This window comes from Leptodactylus fuscus, chromosome 2, assembly GCF_031893055.1.
Source record: "Leptodactylus fuscus isolate aLepFus1 chromosome 2, aLepFus1.hap2, whole genome shotgun sequence".
Taxonomy (NCBI): domain Eukaryota; kingdom Metazoa; phylum Chordata; class Amphibia; order Anura; family Leptodactylidae; genus Leptodactylus; species Leptodactylus fuscus.
The window spans coordinates 228397035-228412346 of record NC_134266.1 but is presented as its reverse complement, the minus strand read 5'-3'; positions in this window follow the sequence as shown (position 1 = coordinate 228412346).

Here is a 15312-nt window from a genome sequence, read left to right as displayed (position 1 = left end):
TCTTGGATTTCTGAATGAAAGGGTGACTCTGTGACTTAATAATCAGGCATGTCTTCAGTTTATGATTTTAAGAAAGTTTGGTAACCAACCCTGGAAGAAAGCATTAACAGATCTTTCGGGAGTCATAAAAAAGTACCATACAATCCCAAAAGTCTGTGCCCACAAACCAGACCACAACATGTTCAGGGGTTGCATAAAAATGGGTATTTTGTTGGATGTTTTGTGACACTGTACAGGAACAAGACTTCCATTTTGATTTTCTCTTCTTCAATATTGGAAATTGAAATAGCTCATTGGAATCTTTAAATAGATTATCCCGTGAACAGTCCGCCATGATAGTCAACAGGAGCAGCAGCTTTCTGGTCTGGCCAACAGAAGGGTGATCCTGAGTAAGAAGGACTCCTCTATGGCATCCATACTTTCTAATAGGGTATATAGAATGGGTCTCTCTTTGTAGGTTAACCCTTTAACAAGCTTGTAGGAGCTTGTATATGTTATCTAGATATGGTAACCAGACTCTCACTTCTTATTTTGCCTCCCTACATTGATCCTGTAAATTTAGCTTCAAAGTACTATTGGCCGCTGTGACCCCTACTGTAATACGTACATTACAATGCTAGAATATTGTGAATTGAATACTGTATGAAATAGTCATTGCCCCTCCCCCATGAAATAGTGAATAGTCTATGTGGTATTTTGGCTCCGATTGTGAAGGATATGCTGTTAGTTGAACAGTTTGTACAGCTTTTGCTTTCTGTATTTTGTTAGTTCAATCTGATCATTCTCATAGAACAATGCGCTAGTCTTATGCTTGAATGTATATATTGTGGCAGGCCTTTAGGGCTTGTATATATGCTGCTATAGTATGCATCTGACATGCGGCGCATTCCCTACATAACAATGCTCTATGGATCCCAACGATTGATCATATCTGATTTTTAGTTTATAAATTATTAGGCTACGTGCACAAGGTAGGGCTATGGAGGAAAACCGTATAGCGACACATGGAATCTTTTCAGTTCCATATTGTGAATATGCATATCACCTCAATAAGCAAGTATAACTCCATAATACAGCATCCAATGGAACACAAAAGATTCTTTTCTCATGGATCCCATATAAATCTGAAAAAACACAAAACGGTACAGTATTGGCCCAGAGATGTTTCCTGGTGCTGTACTATGGCTTTGTACTACTTGGAATGTCTATGGACATGATCTGCAGTTGTGTACATGAGGACTTAGCTTCATAGTTTGCCTTATTGAGCTAGGCATTTAGCTGTAGGCCTCCTTAATGTTATAAATAGTCAATATATACAATGGGATTTTCAATGTGCTATTCTAATATGTGTACAATTTAATTAAATTTTATGTTTGTTATAAATAATTGTTCTTCTGTATTTTGTCCAACTTTTGCTTAACAAAATCTGACATACTTAAGAAGTCATCAACTCTGGTGGCAATTCTTTATCTCCATCTTTCAAGATACCTTGACTGCCCTGTTAATGGACAACCTCTGTGTCACTATTAGACCTGGCTTAAAGCTAAACCAAGGACTGAATCTAAGGCTAGATTCATGCATGAAACCTGGTCCATGTGTGACCGGATTTACATACAGAACTGTATGTCAGGACTTGGACTCTAAAGAGGGACAGGGGGCAGAAACACCTAGTATCATAGATAACTATAATGCTAGGAGTCCATGGTAGGGCATGCGATTCACGCTGGTAAATCCAGTTCATATATGAACTGAGTTTCACAGAGGTGGTTTTTGTCCATATACAAATAAGCTCCGTTTCACATTGGGAAACAGCAATTGATTCAGGTGACCCCAACCTATGTATCGGGAGGGTTGTGTTATTTGCTGGTTCTGGTAACACTAACCTTTGGTTCACATCTGCGTTTGGTAGTCTGTTTGCGGAGTCCGCATGGGGACCCCCCTGAATGGACTACCAAACGCACTGTGCATTGAAAGCACATGGACCCCATAGACTATAATGGAGTCCGTGTGATTTCCGTGCACTGCCTGCATGAATCATGCGGACATGAAAGTAGATCACAATCTACTTTTCTATCTGCATGTTCCATGCGGGCAGCGCGCGGAGAGCACATGGACCCCATTATAGTCTATGGGGTCCGTGTGCTTTCACTGCATATACCGTTTGACAATGCGTTTGGTATTCTGTTCAGAGGGGTCCTCATGTGGACTCCCCCGAACGGATTACCAACGCAGATGTGAATGAGGCCTTATCTGTCTATCGGGAGGGTTGTGCGATTTGTTGGTTCTGCTGACACTAACCTATCGGAGGGTTGTTTGATTTGTTGGTTCTGATGACAGACTCCTTCTAAACAGATTTGTGTTAAGTGTAATTCAGGCAGAGAACTTGTGAGACTATTGTAAAAGAGAATCTATTGTTTTCCTAATGCAACCACATTGAACATTTCTAGAAGACTGAAAGCTGACATTGTAATTGACTCCAGAGGGATTATTTCATCATGTAGATATAAAGAATATTGACAGGTATGAGTACTAAGTGAATACAATAGGATGCATATATTACTGTCATAAGGTAAATGTTATACTGCTATATAAACTGCTGATATAGGTCAGTGAGGTCTACAGGGGATCTGGTTTGGGGCCTGACCTCTTCCATGTGCTGCATATAACAAGGTTAAATTGTTGATGATAAAATAAAGGGGTGAAGGATCAGATGAATACTAAAACATAACTTTTACTTAATACATTCAAATACTCTATATAGGATTAAATAAATAGGCTAAATATGAAGGTGCTTGTATATATGGAACCGTCTTGCAGGGTCCTGGGGAGAGAAAGAGGGGCAGGAGACTATTCCAACCATCAATCCACATTTACGGGAAAGTATACCGTCCCCAGAAAAATGACTCCTGTCCTAACAAGAGCTCTCCCTAAGTCACCCTAAACAAAAACTCCTCACCCAATGCGTTTCATGTCCTCCTGAATAAAGAAGGACACTCCTCAGGGGATTGATTTAAGAAGTTTCAATGGAGAAAAAAGAGGACACGTGCTTAAACACCCTGATTTAGGTGAGCCTAATGTCCGACTTAGCTGCTTGACCCTTGGTCCAGGGGAGCTCTTCATACACGTGCAGTGATCAGTTGCATCTGGAAAAGAGTTTAATGTTTAGGGTGACTTAGAGAGAGCTCTGGGGATCCTATGATTGGAATCGACTCGTGTCCCCTTCCTCTTCCTAGGTCCCCATAAGACGGTTCCATATATACGACCACGTTTATGGATGTATGGCACTTATGTTTACCTCATTTATTTAACCCTATATAGGATATTTTAATGTATTAAGTAAAAGCTATGTTTTAATATTCTTCTGAGGAAACGTGAAACCAAGGACCTGGGGTAGGTGAGTGTCATCTCCATATGACTTTTACCCCACTCCTGGCTACCAGTTAGTTTTTAATTTAACTCAGAAAACCTTTTCATTGGTTTCAGCACTCAGACAAGTCACAATAATATTTGCAATTACAGTAAAACACTGACCAGATGTAAAATGATCTTTGTCAGGTCCATGTTTGTCATAGAGACCATTCTTTGTCACTTTCTGTTACTTTGTACAGTCTCATACTATATCTGATGATAATCTCTTAGCCTCCATTTTCTCTCAGAATACCAGCTAGAAGTTTGTTTCACCATCGGAGACTCAGACCACTCTCTCAGGTCATCTCTAAACTCATCGCCTTGTTTCTGAAGGGTTTCGGCTATGCCACCCTTCCCACAACCTACTCATCCCAGTCCAGTCTACTTCATGACTGACCTACCTGTTCACATCTTCGCCCTACAGGGCAACTAGACATCAACCTACATAAGGACCTAACCATAACCACGCATTTCAGTACAGTACCATTTTCCCTGCCGTTGGTTTCCCTATATCAGATGGCCATAAACACTCACATTTTAAGGTTTATATATTACACCTGCAACACTGAGTCCTGTAAACTGACCTTAGGTTACAAGGTTATATAGATGTCTATGGTTTTAGAACTTCAAATAGTCTTAGTATTAGACATCTAAAGAGGACCCTAAGAGAATGCAGTATTATTTCTGTCTGAAATAGCCTAAGACAGTGTCATTTCTAATGAAAAATGGATATTGTCTGTTATTTCCTGAATATACAGTCTGGCGCTGTTTACGTGCTCCTTTTATCCGCACTATTTGTACAAACTCATCTGCACTTTTGGCATTAGAAAATGTCCTTTATTACTCTGGCAGTGTGAAAATAGGCTCTCAGAACTATTAGATTGGTGAGATGAAAGGAGCGGCTAAAGAGAGTAGCGCTCTGGATTTCAGTGTTGATAATGTTAATAGATCAGTTTTCATTTTGAGATACGGACATCTCTATGGATAGGATTGGGGTCAGTGTTGGAGGCTGGTAAGATTTCACATCCTGAAGTCGTGGAGCCGTATACTCATTTGCTACAAAGTAAAATACACCAGAGTGATCCTTGGAATGTCAGGTCTGCAGTCTGTCCTTAATTCTAATGACTTCTGTGGGCCGACTATGACGTACCTTAGTATGTGGATGTAAGATCTATATCTTATATACAAACAAGGAATAAAAACATGAGCAAAAAGAATCACACAAGATTATCCAGAGTAAATATCTAACTGCTGTGTGATTCAGTAACACTATGATAAAGCATGGACGAGATGCTAAACTAATCCTCGCTACTGGAGTCTTTTTTTTTTTTCTACTTCTATTTGTTTGGTAGCACAAAAAATACAATTACACTGAGTCCTGAAAATTGTTTTTTTTATTGTTTTTTTTGCTGAATTTTTTTTTTTTTTGAGCCAATCAGGAATAACTTGAAAAGGAATGGAGAATATAAAGAGCGTTCCCTCCTGATAAATTTACTTCTGACCTTGCCTCAAAAAAACGCTGCAAAATTTGCAACAAAAAAAATGTTGTGTTTCCCCAACATGGGCCTTAGCCTTAAGATGCTACCTCTCAGTAAGTGAATGAGAGCTGATCTGCAGTACCTGATCTGACCACTACTCATAGAATGGAGCTGTCTACTTTCTGGTCTATCTCTGTGTTACAGCTGTTGAGAGCAACTGGTTGGTGGGTGTGATGTGTGTCACCAAGGCTATCATCTATCCTTAGGCCATTTACTGCCGCCACATAAGTTGTACCATATAGGGCACACTGAGGCTCTTTTGTGCAAGGGTCCATATTATCATTATTAGAGATGAGCGAACAGCGTTCGATCGAGTACATGTTTGATCGGATATCAGGCTGTTAGAGATGTTCGATTCCAGTCGAACACCAGGTTGCAAACTTACTAAAAATTCGATTCCCCTTCCACCTTCCCTGGCGCTTTTTTTGCACCAATAACTGCACAGGGGAGGTGGGACAGGAACTACGACAACGGAGGCATTGAAAAAAAATCGGAAAAAAGTAATTGGCTGGCTAAATCAGGTGACCTCCAATTTATACAAATAGTGGATTTAATATCCGGTTCATATGAGACTGTGAACTATGTGAATGTGAGACAGGGATAGATGTACAGGCAGGGTTAGCTAGGGATTACCTTTATTTAGGTGGGAATGTTACTCACCCAGCTCTTTGGGGCTCTATCTGGTTGGGATCCCTGTCAGCGGCCGCAAAATTATACGATCGTAACCCACATTGAAATCAATGGGATATCTTTTGAGCGCGCAAAATCTGACACGTGTATACATGCCAGATTGCGCGCCAGTTTACTCCGTGTGAACTGGCCCTAACAATGACCGACTGGCACAGTGGGATAGAGGGACCTGCCCGTGAGGGCTTACAGTCTATGAGGGAAGAGGGATAGAGACAGAAGGTGAAGGTAGAGACTGTTCAGATGGTGATGTGGTGACAGTAGTGTTATTAGGGGTATTAGACATTCCTGAATAGGTGAGTCTTCAGGGCCTTCTTGAAGCTTGTGATTGTGGGGGTCAGTCTTATGTGTCTTGGTAAGGAGTTCCAGAGTATGGGGGATGCACAAGAGAAATCTTGGAGATGGTTGTGTGAGGAGCAGGTAAAAGTAGAGTAGAGTACAGTAGGAGGTCTTTGGAGGATCTGAGGATACATGTGGGCAGGTAGCTGGAGATTAGGTCAGAGATATATGGAGGGGACAGCTTGTGGATGGCTTTGTATGTTAACGTTAGTAACTTGAACTCAATTCGCTGGGCAATGGGTAGCCAGTGAAGGGATTGGCAGAGGGGAGTGGCCAATGAAGAATGGGAGGAGATTAATATTAAACGAGCAGCACAGTTTGAGGTGGACTGGAGGTGGGGGGGAGTATTTGCTGGGAAGCCATTGAGAAGGGTGTTACAGCAATCTAAGTGGGATATTATGAGGGAATGGACTAGCATCTTTGTAGTTTCAGTGGTGAGGAAGGAGTGGATTCGATGGATGTTATTGAGTTGGAGGCGACAGGAGGTGTTGAGGGTTTGGATGTGTGACTTGTGACATGTGCCGTATAAACCTGAAACTGGCCCTGAAGATGGGGAAATAAACCACCACCAGAGGCGTCTGAATGTGATATTTAACTCGGCTTTATCGGCAGTGGAAGCCCTACTTCAGATTTCCACCGTGGGAGGCCAAAGGGGCAGAAACAAAGGGGAATTTGAGGGAAGTAGTCATCTTCATTTTCCATCTTGTGACTGGCTCCTTACTCCTCTCTCCATTCAGAACAAATGTACAATTGGCCAAGGCATAAATTTGTGCATAAGATAGTTTTCAGAAGGAATAGACGTTGGCCAGACAATCATTCGGCTAATAGTCACTCATGGCCAACTACACGCACACTATTAGCTATGTCAAAACTATGTCAAAAGCTTTAAGAAGAACAGACTGTCGATATAGATATTCTTCTAGAGTTATAAAACCTGGAAAATTCAGTAAAGTTTATATGAAAAAAAATCAAATTGTTAATTTTACACAAAAGTCAGAAGAAATGACATGAAGAAAATAACGGCACTCATCATAACGGAGGATTATGCTGCATTGTCGCGGTTAAAATGATGCCTATACTTTGGATAAACAAGGAGAACATTAATAACAGCTTGTGATTGTATCCACTGCTTGAGCCCGGATCCACAGCTGGAAAGGCATAAATACTGCGTGCCACATTGCCTTGCACAGCCTGTAGCAATGTGCCGGAATTATCCCTGTGTTTACCAGACTGTTAATAGAACAGCCATAATGGTAAATGTATCATCATTAGCCTGCTGGGTAAAGGAGAGAGTAATTACTGAGCACTACGCAAGTCCGCATATACAAGACGCCGTATAGCACCTCGTGCGTAAATCTGCTGTTCTGAATAATAATGAACTATTGGAAAAAAATACGCCAATGATCAGGGATGAAGTAAGTGCTCTATTCTGCCAAGTGATGTAGGATGCTGCAATCACTTTTCGTAATGTATTATAGAAATGTTATTGAGGATTCTAAGAAAATTGGTCCTTCCGCCATCACCAAATAGGTCTGACGCTTAGTACTAAACGTTGTCATTAGGTTATTATTATACAGTGTCATAACATCTATTGTAAGTTTTTGTGTGTTTATACTTAGATGCCCTTAGGAGGATCTGAAGAAAAATGTAATTTCAAGACCTTGTCTTAACCATTGTAATATGTAAGTTTATAATTGCCTTTTTTCAAATAGGAATAAATTGCCTGCAATTCTTTTTTTTCAGTGGTTAAAACACCATCTATAACTTATTTGCTACTTTTACCTCTTCCTTTTAGTAAGTTGGGCTGGTTCACACTACCATTATTAATGTCCTTTGTTGTCTTAACGCACAGGTTGACAGCAATGGACATTAACTGTTGCAGAGAACGGACATAGACTGAATCTGTGTCCGTTTCCTTTGACACTAATGTAAACAACATGATGGACACTGTCTTCTGTCATGTTTGTTTAATTTTGTAATAGAAGAAAAAGTTGTGCACGCAGAGGCCCAGGGATGGTGACCGAACATAAGAACCAGTGTCACTCACCTCTCCTGGGATCCGGTATGACTCTCCTCTGTCTTCAGGTCTCTTTAGTGATGTCACTGACATCACATGGTCAGGCCAGGCCAATGCATAATGACCCTGGCATAACCCACATCTGTGACATTATTAAAGAGGGCCGAAAACAGTAGGGAGTCCTGCCGGAGAGGTGAGTACCACTGGTTTTTATGTTTGTCACATCCCCTGGGCCTCTGAGCATTATACTCTGGGGTCTGATAATAGTTTGTGGGTGGTGAACCCAAAATTTTGGGGTCTGCTGAGACCAAATTTTTTGCAATACTTGCAATGAACACAGTTGGGGCCACTATTGGACATAATACTGTGTGAAGGGGGCACTGTGGGACATTATACTATATGGAGGCTTCTATGGAATATTATACTGTGTGCAGGGGCAACTATGGAACATAATACTGTGTGAAGAGACCCACTGTGGGGCATTATACTGTGTGCTGCTATGGAACAATATAGTGTGTGCAGGGGCCACTATGGGACATAATACTGTGAAAAAGGGCAACTATGGGACATTATACTATGTGGAGGCTGCTATGGATCATTATACTGTGTGCAGGGATCACTGTGGGACATAATGCTGGGTGGAGCGGCCACCATGAGACATAATACTGTGTGGAGGGGCCATTGTGGGACTTTATAGCATAGGGAGTCTGCTATGGAACATTATACTGTGTTGATGGGCCGCTATATGATATTATACTGTGTGGATGGGCCATTATTTGACAATATACTGTGTGCAGGGGCCACTATGGGACATAATACTGTGTACAGGGGCATTATGGGACATTATACTGTGTGGACGGGACACTATCAGATATTACATTGTCTGGAGGCCACTTTGAGACATTATAGTGAGTTTAAAAGGGGGACAAGAAATGGGGGGCCCATGTCAAAAGTTTGCTATGGGGCCCAGTCTTTGCTAGTTACACCCCTGGCCCATCAGGTTGTTTACATTAGTGACTATGATAATGGAAACAAACAACTATGGGAAGAATATGCAAATCCGCCTTCCATGATGTAATTAGGAAGACAGTTGCTGCCTCATTGTTGCAAACCAATAGAGGGCGCTCACTGGAATGTGCAAGCCTGTCTTAAGACAGGATTCCAGTGAAATAACCCAATAATGGCTGCTCCCTTTAGCCTCATGCCCGACCTTCCAAGAGGCCTTTGTTTAGCAATGACGCTGGGATTAATACCAGGTATAGTCTCTCAATCGAGGACAGCTGACATGCTCTATCATTGTCCAACCAAACAGACATAGATAAAGCCATGTGAATAAACACATTAAAGTTTATGGGTTCTATAATGGCCATGGGAAAAAGTCCCATCCATGCAAGTCTTGACACGCAGTCAAGACTTGCATGGAAGGTCACAGCCATTTTTCATGTTATATGGAAAAAGGAACAGTCATGTGAAAAAACCTAACCTGTAATTACATGACTGAGCTCCAAATGGAACAGTACGTCTCTGAGAGACAGGGTAGAATACTATAATGCTAGGATGATGTTCAGGGCAGTAAATCCGGTACACAGACAGACATGGGTGAATGCGGGGTTAGGGCCGGTTCACGTTAGCATTCGGCTTCTGTCCGGAAGGAGTCCGCATGAGGACCCCCCCCCCCTCCCTGAACGGAATACCAAAGCTAATGCAAGCGCTGTGCAGTTAAGCACAGGGACCCCTTAGACTATAATGGGATCAGTGTGCTTGCCGTGAACTGCCCACACGAGATTTATGCGGGCAGTGCACGGCAAGCACACCAACCCCATTATAGTCTAAGGGGTCCGTGTGCCTAACTGCACAGCACTTGCATTAGGTTTGGTATTCTGTTCAGGGGGGTCCTCATGCGGACTCCTTCCAAACGGAAGCCGAACGCTAATGTGAACCGGCCCTTAGTCTACAGCAGGTTAAGGCTTGATTAAGTTTAAGATTAAGTTTTACTGTATGTAAATGGCCGTGTTGGTGCATTCAAGTCCACAGATGGGACTTATTCATAACATTTTTTTGAAGACAGTGTCACATAGCTGGTATAAACCCATGTATGTCAATGGAGCTACTCACACTGCTTTATCTATGTCCATTTTGTTGGATGGAGATAGTGCAAGTCAGTTTTTTTGACGGCCCTTTAAAACAGATGGCCATGTGTATAGACACATTGATATAGCTGACAGCTATTGCAAAAATAATGGCTAATATGTATTGGTAAAATTGATCCTCACCAATATTGATGGGGAACGCACAAGATACAATTGCATACGTACAGGACATATATATGTCAGAGTAGTTCAAACTTTGCCCTTCAACTCTCCAATACAAGCAGTTAATATACTGTATATGGCGTCTATATTTATCCTCTTTATTTCTGTTTCATTTGTTGTTGCAGACTTTATATAATTGTGCAATTTCTTTTTCCGAGTTATAATATATATGTATAGTTTTATTTTACTTTCTGCTTTTCATTGCTTTGCTCTGCACGTGTAGACTGAAGAGTAAACATTATGGCCTACAGGCAGAGATCACCTGTGTCCCAATCGTAGGGGATGGTGTTGCCTGAATGGCGTGGGTTAGGTTCACGTGACTCTAAATCCTGGCAGCCCTTAAATATTTACAAGATGACATTAATTAAACTTTACTTACCTGTCACCAGGAACCGCTGAGATGACATTTAGAGGCCGAGGAAGCACAATAACCTCATTATGAGATTATGAGAAACAGATGGCAGTGATAGATATAGAGATCATATAACACAATGCAACGTCCCAGTAACACTAACATAAATGAAACAAAAAGTCTACACATAAATAAAAATACTGAATAAAATTCAGCTTTGCTAATATTATGGGCATATGTATAAAATAGCTTATTGGTTGCTGTACCACTTATTGTCCACATGGGTATTGATTTCCTATGGCATAGCAAAAAAAATTTCACTGCACTGAGATTATCTTTACTCACATCACTTCCTGTCACTATTGGGGCACACCAGTGGTACATGACGCTTGTGAGATTTGTTTCACACATATGTGTGAGGTTTGCATTTTTGTTGCTACTGTGAGAAGGTGACAGGCAGATTGCTGTGGAGTCCCGGTATATCTCTCCCAGAATTATGACCTATGTATGGTCCAGCGCAGGTCTTCAGTAGGCCTCAGCCTCAGGTGTGGGTCATAGACTTGTTACTGGGCCATAAAAGGCTGCAGAGCCTGCACTTCAGGGCAGATCCTGGGAGCGAGAGGAGGCACCTGGGTCTATCCTGACACTGTGCAGCTGTAAACATGGTATTTTGCTATTTTTAGTTGATTCCTGTAGCTAGTAGCAAGCCCCACGTACAGTTAGTATTAACCGTTAGCGCTCAGACGAGCAGGATTTTGTTTCATACTGTTTTTGCCTGAAGTTAAGGCTGTATTTTATTTTGCTCTTTCTAGTGCCTGACGTGAAGGTTTATTTATTTTTTTGTTTTTTTTTAAATAAACCAGTCCCAGTCTCTGACTGGTTGGGTCGGCACCATTGCCGCTATCGAGCTACCTTCCCCAATCTATCAATAATTTTTGGGTGCTGAAAATTCTTAACAAACTCGCTAATATCTACTCACCTCCTAATCTTTCTAATATTCCAGAAACTTAACAAACCTCTATATGGGGGAGATTTATGAGGACTTGCATCTTCTTCATATCCCCTGCGCTGGTGGAGGGTGCACCTTATTTATGACAAGGTGCACAGCATAGTACCCAACACCAGACCATGTGTCTAAAGTGAAATGTACACCAGCCTGGAAGACAATGGTAGAATTTTTATTTTTACCACACACATTGTAGTTGCTCTCCACCCCAGTTATCATCTTGTAAGAAGCACAAGTCTATGGAACTCTCTGTCCCAGGAAGTGGTGGTGGTTAGGGTTGAGCCGATCTTGACTTTTCAGGATCGATTTTAAAATCCGATTTCCGATCATCTTTCATTCGAACCCGATCTCGATCCCAATGCAAGTCAATGGGATTTTTTTATTAATCGGAGATCGGATTTTAAAAGCAATCCTATTCACTATACAGCATGGAATCTAACAATTGAACGCTTTAATTGTTAGAATCCACGCTGTGTAGTGAATCACTAAGTAGCCAGAGGATTTTTTTTTAATCTTCTGGCTACTTAGTCCCCCCTGCTACTTAGTCCACTTACCTGCATAGATGGCTGCTCCGGTGTTCTTCTTCGCCTCGCTGCCGCTCCACGCTGCTCTTCTTGCCTCACTGCCCCCTGCCTCCCAGGTTAGGAGAGTGTGGGCAGGTACTGGGAGTGGAGACGTCACATGGGAGGCGGGGCAGCGAGGCGAGAAGAGCAGCATGGAGGGCCAGCGAGGCGAAGAACACCGGAGCAGCCATCTCTGGAGGTAAGTAGCTACTAGAAATGTTAATTTAGTCTCCCATTAGAATGAATGGAGGCAGCCGGCGCGAAGAGGGTTAAGGCTGTGTGTCGGCTGCTTCCATTCATTCCTATGGATCCGCAGCGGAGCCTTCACACTGAATATACACTATATACTCAGTGTGAAGGCTAAGCAAAGCACTGTGGGAAATAGTACCGATCTCGATCCCACTTAAAAAGATCATGTTCGGAATTCCGATCGCGATCTTGAAATTTTCTCGATCGCCGATCGGAATCCGATCGCTCAACCCTAGTGGTGGTGGATTCATTGAACAAGTTCAAAGAGGGCTTGGATGGATATAGCAATATTATGGGTTATGGGTTCTAGATTTTGCTAAGGACAAGTTGATCCGGGATTTTATACTGACTGCCAGATTAGAGTTGTGAAGGTATTTTTCAACTAAAATGAGGCAATTGGCATGAGTCTCGTGGGTTTTTTTTGCCTTTTCCTGGATCAACACTGTAGGGTACTGTGAGGTTATGGGTTGGACTCGATGGACTGATGTCTTCATCCAACCTCATCTACTATGTAACTATATAGCTATCTATTATCTCAGAATACCCTTATATTCCAATGTCATAGCAATACAACCAAATATCTCATGCCAACATTATGCGTCTTACGGATATTAGGGTCGTTTCTAATCTAGTGTTTACTAAAAAGCATGTTGTTATCTCATATTTATAACATCAGAGAATCACATGGGGGGAGAAGCCTTGGGGTATAATTTTTATCAGGGACTGCAGGGGTGAGAGTGGAACTGGAGCACGGCTGGTTATAGGACTCTGGAAATATATCAATTTACAACATGCTAGGAATGTAATTGTGTCACATTTGTTATGTATCTATGCCATCTGTACCCAAATCAGAACAGAGCGTGTTCCATGTGTTAGAACGATAAAATATCTGTCATTATTTATCCAACTAAATGCAAAGTAAAAATGTGTCAGTCCGTACACAGCAGCGCTTGTTATCAGCTAACACTGGCTTAGGACTCATAGAATTGTAGAAGTCTACGGGATCTTCTCAAAGAAGTATCAATACTATATACAGTGTGTATTAACATGTAAGGTTCAAATAGCCATTGCTATAAGACATGGACAAATTATAGAATGAATGATGGCCAATTATGTAATGTAATTATACTAAGGAATTAAGATGTAATTGTATGGGTTTTAATAGTTCATATATCAGCGTCATTGACCAGGAAAAAGACAGATGTCCACTGTCAGATTACACCGTGCCCAGGACACAGGAGAGTGTTGTTCAGTTATCTAGTGTTGGTTAATGCAGTAATCCATCATTCTCCCTAGTCTGGTTCTATTTAATAGGCTCCATACCGATGTAGTATGTGTTATTTTATGTAAGATTTAATAGGCATGGCATTGTAATTAGAGATGAGCGAACAGTGTTCTATCGAACTCATGTTCGATCGGATATTAGGCTGTTCGGCATGTTTGAATCGAATCGAACACCGCGTGGTAAAGTGCGCCATTACTCGATTCCCCTCCCACCTTCCCTGGCGCCTTTTTTGCTCCAATAACAGCGCAGGGTAGGTGGGACAGGAACTACGACACCGGTGACGTTGAAAAAAGTAGGCAAAACCCATTGGCTGCCGAAAACATGTGACCTCTAATTTAAAAGAACAGCGACGCCCAGCTTCGCGTCATTCTGAGCTTGCAATTCACCGGGGACGGAGGTTTCCGTCCAGTTAGCTAGGGCTTAGATTCTGGGTAGGCAGGGACAGGCTAGGATAGGAAGGAGAAGACAACCAACAGCTCTTATAAGAGCTAAATTCCAGGGAGAAGCTTGTCAGTGTAACGTGGCACTGACGGGCTCAATCGCCGCAACCCAGCTTTCCCAGGATCCTGAATGGAATACACTGTCAGTGTATTCCCGTATACCCGATCTATACCCCCGATACCCGTTCCAACGGTGTGCCCCCCCACCTTCACCCCAGAAATACCCTGCAAGTCCCCTAGCAATAGAATCGGGGCTATATACACCCACTATTTTTGCTACTGGTATATAGTGCCATTGTCTGACTGGGAATTCAAAGAATATATTGGGGTTACATATAACTTCAATTCCAGGGAGAAGCTTGTCAGTGTAACGTGGCACTGACGGGCTCAATCGCCGCAACCCAGCTTTCCCAGGATCCTGAATGGAATACACTGACAGTGTATTCCCGTATACCCGATATATACACCCCAAATCCCCGTTCCAACGGTGTGCCCCCCCACCTTCACCTCAGAAATACCCTGCAAGTCCCCTAGCAATAGAATTGGGGCTATATACACCCACTATTTTTGCTACTGCCATATAGTGCCATTGTCTGACTGGGAATTCAAAGAGTATATTGGGGTTACATATAACTTCAATTCCAGGGAGAAGCTTGTCAGTGTAACGTGGCACTGACGGGCTCAATCGCCGCAACCCAGCTTTCCCAGGATCCTGAATGGAATACACTGACAGTGTATTCCTGTATACCCGATATATACCCCCGATACCCGTTCCAACGGTGTGCCCCCCCACCTTCACCCCAGAAATACACTGCAAGTCCCCTAGCAATAGAATTGGGGCTATATACACCCACTATTTTTGCTACTGCCATATAGTGCCATTGTCTGACTGGGAATTCAAAGAATATATTGGGGTTACGTGCACCCACAATTTTTGCTACTGGTATATAGTGCCATTGTCTGACTGGGAATTCAAAGAATATATTGGGGTTATAAATACCCTCATTTCTTGCTACTGGTATATAGTGCCATTGTCTGACTGGGAATTCAAAGAATATATTGGGGTTACAAATACCCTCATTTCTTGCTACTGCCATATAGTGCCAGTTTCTGACT